The sequence below is a fragment of the Bactrocera latifrons genome, unplaced genomic scaffold (assembly GCF_001853355.1).
Source record: "Bactrocera latifrons isolate USDA-ARS-PBARC rearing strain unplaced genomic scaffold, ASM185335v1 scaffold_51, whole genome shotgun sequence".
Classification (NCBI taxonomy): domain Eukaryota; kingdom Metazoa; phylum Arthropoda; class Insecta; order Diptera; family Tephritidae; genus Bactrocera; species Bactrocera latifrons.
In genome coordinates this window covers 903608-910104 of record NW_017537168.1, presented here as the reverse complement: position 1 = coordinate 910104, position 6497 = coordinate 903608, and the positions used below count along the sequence as shown (strand labels likewise).

At 34.5% G+C, this 6497-nt stretch overlaps 1 long non-coding RNA gene across 5 annotated transcripts in view; it reads left to right on the top strand.

Moving 5' to 3' along the window:
• LOC108973939 overlaps nucleotides 1-6497 on the top strand; it is a 115653-nt gene that overhangs the window by 102580 nt on the left and 6576 nt on the right. For all 5 annotated transcript variants that reach the window (XR_001993764.1, XR_001993760.1, XR_001993762.1 and 2 more), the window contains 2 exons: nucleotides 205-348; nucleotides 413-606. This is a non-coding gene — a long non-coding RNA (uncharacterized LOC108973939). The remainder of the gene's footprint in view (nucleotides 1-204; nucleotides 349-412; nucleotides 607-6497) is intronic.

The following is a 6497-nucleotide window of genomic DNA, read 5'->3' as shown; positions in this document are numbered from 1 at the left end:
AATAAAAAAGCTAAAGAAGAAGTTAAATCAAAAAACTTGTTTTCAATGTCAAAAATAATTATCAAAAAAAAGTTAATTAATATTAAAAAAAAAAAATTTGAGACTTTTTTAATACTTAATTATTTTACAAAATCCAATTTCTTAATGTTTCTTTTTCAAACGACGACTGCTTAATAATTATAAATATGATTTTTTTAATTATAGATTCACGCCTTATACAGTATACCGTAATCTACCCGCTTGTTGTTGCACTGGACAGCGATTGCACAAAGGAGCTTTAAGCTCATTACTAGAAATCGTTTGAGCACCTACGCCGTCATTGAGCTTTTTGTCGTCCAGTTAAGTTAGGTAAGTGTTGGTAATTCTACCGTTAAATTGTCTCTATTACGACTTCATTACTAAATATTTGCAGCATAACGAGCACACCGTTATTTTGGAGCAAAAATTCCGCATAACAACTAGTCTTCAATTCTTCAATGTACTTAAAGAAAAATCATCATTTCGACTAGCAAGTTCACATTCTCCGAGAGTGCCGATAATTACTGTTAGAAGACAAATTTTTCAGAGCCAAATGTTTGGGAGGTGGTCTGTGTCAGATTTGTTGAGGTAAGTTCATATAAATTTATTTTAATAAAATTTTTTTTTTAATATATCCCACTATTCGGAGTGATATTCCAATAATTTAAGTTTGTAGGTTATATTCATATATTTTTTTCTATCTATTACTCTCTGCATACCTTATCTTTTCCTCATTATTGATCCTTAAAAATTGAATTTCCCTTCTTTTAAAAAAGGCGGCACTGCCATCAGTGATCAAGCTGTAGTATCGCCAGCCTGCGATATGGTTTTTTTAGGTCTCACCAACAATCATTCCATATTAGTTGGGACAACTCAACACAGATCAGTTATACATCTGTTATTGATTGTGGATCTCTGTGATTCTCAGACGATTTTTCTTTGTCTGTGTTCTCGTGGTGTGAAATTTTCAGACTACTTCGGTCAGCCAACCTTACTGCTTTGAAAGTTCTCCATAATGCTCATAACAATACGAATATACAAAATTCTCATAACCTTTGCATGACCAGAACTCTTTGGATACTTATATTTACCATACCTTGTCTTTCGTGTTTCCACAGCTGCCTTCGTGACTTTGCATTAAAATGGAAAATTCTAAGTTAATTACAATCGAATCCGCTTCCTTTTGGGCAGAAAACAGCTTCAGTAGAAACTAGAAAAGCGACCTTATCTAAAACTGTCAAATAAATCTCACAAATTGGCAGCTGCACGGGCAGCTGTATGTGAGGATCTGCTATAATTGTCCGGCAGCTGATTGTACAGCTTCCTTGAATCAGTAACATCCGCAAGCAACCTAATCTAGACCAGTTTTCTAAGCATGCAATTTTAATTGCAAGTCTCAAATGTCCAGCGATCTTGTCAAAATCTAACAAAAGCTAAGATATAGTGGATATTTTATGCTTCCCAGCCTTCTGCTACCAGCGCGGTCACTCTACTTTGTCTCTTAGTGGACAGTCCGCATCGCCGACTCGGCGTAGACACAATGGTATCAATTATCCTTTGTCAAAAAGCAACTATGCTAATACCGTTATGCTGTCTTACTTGTTCGGCAAACATCTTAGACTGTATCACGTTAACATAAGATTACAATTGTGGTCGAAACTAGTTCTCCCCTATGAACCATGTGCAGCACAGAGTGACCGATGGCCTTCGTTGACGTGGCTGTGAAATGGAGCGGCAGCTAGAAAAATAGCCTGCACCCCTTTTTCATTGTTTGATTCATAGCTGAAGTCTTTGTTTGACAGCTTTTCGGCTTTTGTTTTGTTTGGGATGATATAAAATCGTGTGGGGCATCCTATTGTCCGCAATTTTCGGAATTTTATTTTAGAGAAGCTTGGACAAGCTCGTTCTATAATTAAAAGCTGTTTAGGCGGACAGGCTTGCTCACTAACGGCTTTCCTGAGGACCATGTGAATGACAATGTCCAGTGAAATTTTTGAAGGTCATGTGATTTTCCGCGTCCAGTATGCTTTTGAAGGACATGCAACTAGTTCGACCGCATTTTTGTGTAGAGGTTTCTTATAGATCACTGGAAGCTGTGATCAGCATTGACACTATTGTCTTCTTTTTAATAAGCTGTCTAAAATGTGATTAGCATTTTAACGGAAACGCCTTAGCATATGGTTTTATTGTATTTTCTTGTTTTTTTCGAAAGGATAGCTTCTTTTTGTATCCTCAGAAGGGTTAAAATATTTTATTTCAACCAGCCTGTGAACTCCCGTAGATTAAGGATGTACAGATTATTTCTTCAATTTTCTGAGTGTTAGTTCGATGTTAGCCTTTCCACTTTTCACTCAGAAAGTTTGATGTGAACTCTTCATATGCGTTGTTCCGTAGTCGAGTTCATATTTGGTACGGTTGTTTACATTTTTATTAGTTGCTTCATATATTTTAAAGACGAAGTGGTGAGAAGTATGAATCACAATTCTCGATCTTCAATTGATCCGCAGTTCCCTCTATCTATGTATATACGAAATTCCTCCAGTTCTCATAAAACTGCGGTTCATTTTAAAATTTTAAACGGTCTTTCTACTACCTCTTTAATTTTTTGTTGGTTGGTTAAAAAAGAATGTCTCAAAGTCAAACCGCAGGCGACCGAGCTTAAGATATTAGGCCAATTTTGCTGCCGAGTAAGACTCAACTGAGTACCATCTAGGAACTCCGTGGACTTTCTGAAAAATCTAAGCTTTTTCCACGCTAGCTGAAGTCTGAAAAGGCATGATTAAAGAACAAAGGGCTGGAGTATTTCTACTTGAACGGAAATAGACCAATTCATTTTCGTTTATATCGATCTGATCCCGCTTGCTTGATCTTGGAGCTAGTACTAATAAATGTCTAGTGATATTGAAATTTCATACTCCTTTTGAAGAGCTTTAAAATTCATAAGCTCAGCCTCTTCGTGTAGTGAAGATTACTAAGTAGAACTTTCTTCATTTCCTTTTGGAACTTTTGGCTTTGAAAATGCTTAAGATTCGGAGTTTTGATGTTTAAGTAACTTTGCTTTTCTTTCTTCTAGGATTTTTGAGTGTTTTCATGATTCAAAAAGAGTAGGTCACTGTGGTGAGAAAGCTGCAGTTATTGGTCAGTAACTAATATTGGCCATAAGATTTCATTTTCGTTCTATTAACGATGAAATCAGATCACAGAGCAATAAAATATCAACGCTGCACTAGCTTAAAACATTGCGTAAGGATCAGCATGGTGTATTTGGTATTTTTTGTGAAACCGCATATAAGCTTTTGGTCTATAAAAGACGCTGATCAAACGGTTTTCTTATGACACTTATTGGTGGCCGATTTAAAGCATTTGATGAAGTAGAATTTTTAAGCTACTTATGTCGTAAAATAGCTAAGTGGGCTCTCTAACGAGAGCTTAGTTTAGTAGAAAAGAAAGTCAAGTTCGTCTATCCCATATACTGGAATATTTGGAACCTTGAATTTATCAGCTTCGCCTACTTCGTAATGGATTAAAATATCAAGGAATTGTCACTCATTTTATGTAGTAGACCAGTTCGCTAAGTGATCCCAAACTAGACCAAATATGATCAGCACGATCAACTTGATCACTCCAAAAAAATTATTTTAGCACAAAATATTAAAAGATGAATGAATGTACTGCCCAAAGTTCAACCTTACGTCATTGTAATGGAATGTACTTGTAAACAAACACACACACGAATGCATAAACTGACAGATGAGATAGTCAAATTATTCAATGAACTGCGAGAATATGAATGGCATAAGGGGACGAAAATTACATGACTCTCAAGATAAGCGCTTACAAGTAAAAATTAACAACAAAAAAAACAAAAACACAAAAATAAAAATAAAAAAATACCAAAGAACAGATAAGAAAAAAGAGAAGGAAAAGTTTTTGTAAATTTCGTAAGAGTGTTGCCGCCCGAGAGAGTTGCCGCCCGAAGATTAGAAGGGCTCCAACAATTTCCTATATGTCATTAAAGGCAAACAGTAAGATGAGGGGCGATATGAAGGCGATAAAAGGAAAATAGAATACGATGAAAATTAAAGAAATGGAAAATTACATTACGAGCGCGAAAAGATATCACAAAAGTGAAAAGCGTATGGAGTTTTATGCGCTCAATTCGTGTGTGTGCCTGTGTGTATGTTCAAGTAGATTGCAGTGGAATTCGAAGAATGTTGAAAATATGATAAAGCGTAGGAAGTAAAGTCGAAAGCGCATATGCACATGTGTACCTATTTTATTGCATAATTCTTTTTAAACACATTTAGCAAGGGTTAGGGTTAAAAAATATCTTTCGTACTTTTTTTTATAATTAAAAAATTTTTTGTATTTTTATACCCTGAACAGGGTATATTACGTTTGTCATGAAGTTTGTGAAACCCAAAAAGAAGCGTCGGAGACTCTTTAAGGTATATAAAGTGTGATCCATTTCGTAGTTCACTACTTTTTTTCACCGTTCCACGAAATCACACCAAACCGTTGTTTTGATGGATGAAATTTCAGCTCTTGAATCTCTTCAGGTTGTTCTCCGTACCAAATAGAGCAATTTTGCTTGTTTACATGCCCATTGAGCCAGATATAGGTCTCACCGCTGAACAAAATTTGACTCGAAAACGTCAGATCTTCTTGGTATTTTTCAAGAACCCATAGAGCGAAGCGATGCCGCTTGGGAAGGTTGTGCGACTTCAGTTCTTGTACAATCTGTATTTTGTACGCTTCATTGTAAGATCTCGACGTAAAATGTCGCAACTTGTTCTATACGTCAATCCGTATTCGTACGTTGCTACGAACGGCCCCGAATCTACTCTATACGATCTTGTGTATACTCTCGGTCGAATATTATCCTTTTCTCCGCACATGAAGCTACTTATTTGTTAGAACCGCCGATATTGGACCACTCTATTATTTATAAAAATGTATCTCTGAAGTGGAAAAAATTTGTTTGTTGCAGCCTTAGAAAAAAGCTTTCTACACACTGAAGTCTGTTGTACCATACAATATGATTTGTACTCTACAAAGCTGCTATATAGGCATTGAGCTTAAATGTATTGTATGCTTAAAGCTAGTCAAGGATTGTATGACTTCGCTGCTGTGGCAATTGTCGGAAAATGTAAAGCTGATACGCTCGCTCGTAAGGACTTTGTTTGTTTTCATTACATTTGGATTTGAAAAATATTTTTTTATTAGAAGCCAGAATTATTAATTTTTGATTGTGGCGTTTAAACATAAAATTAAAAAAATGGAAAGTGTTTAAAAATGAAATTCCAGTGACATATTTGCAATAAATAAATTAAACATTTTTTTAATATCAATTTATTTTATTTTTTTAAATAGTTTTTTTAAATATAAAAAAATGTTATTTAAAAAAATTATAAAAAAATTATAATTACAATTAATTTAAAATAAATTTAATTTTTTTAATTTAAAAAAAATTATTTTAAATTTTTACAAAAAAAAAATTAAATTTTTGGCATTTTTTTTAATCTTTTAATACATTTTTTAAGAAATTTGTAATTAGGTAATTTCTCCAAAATTCTGAAAATTAAATTGAAACAAAACATACACCCGTCCATCCATACACCACAAAAGGCAACAATTAGCGCATAGCAGTAAAGTCGAAAAATTAGAAACAATATTGGCGAAAACGGAACACGGCAGCGTAAAAAAATCTGCCAGCATATGTACGTACTCATACATAAATACATAGTGTTGTTGCTTGAAAATAAAAAAAATAAAAACAACAAAAATTGTACGCAAAGTTTTGCTGCTTAGGCGGCGGATGAGTTGGCAGCGGCGAGTGAAGAACGGTGCCGACCGCCGATCGACAGCGCGCCAGCGGTCGCAGCGACAGCGGCAAGCAAGCAACACGCGCAGCGCACACAAACACATAAACGTACACAATGCAAACTTAGGTATATATACATATATGTATGTAAATATGTATAGCCATGTGTGTTTGTACATACCTATTTTTTTAAATATATATAAATATGTAAGCAGGCGCTTGAGGCGCGAGCAAAGTATCGCACAGATACACCACAGATTTAGAAAAAAAAGCGTTTTGCGAAAATTAACGAATTTGGAAGTAGCATAAAGAAGTAGCGAAGAAAAAGAATGGCGGCAGCTGAACAAAGGCTAATAAAAAATTAGTAAATATATGCATATGTATGTACATATGTGTGTGCATGCAAGGCAGCGTGGCACAGCGCGCATTTACAGGCATTTCCGAATGCGAAATTATGAATGAATGAAAGTTTGCGGATTACAACGCTGCTTAGCCGTTTGCTATTCATAATTTCTTTTTGATCGTTTACAATTGAATATAATTTATTTATTGACAGAAATTTTAATAAAATATTTTGTTTTTTAATTTTCAAAATAAAATTACAAAAATATGAAATTATTAAGACATTTTAATAAAAATTTAGTAGTCGAACTTC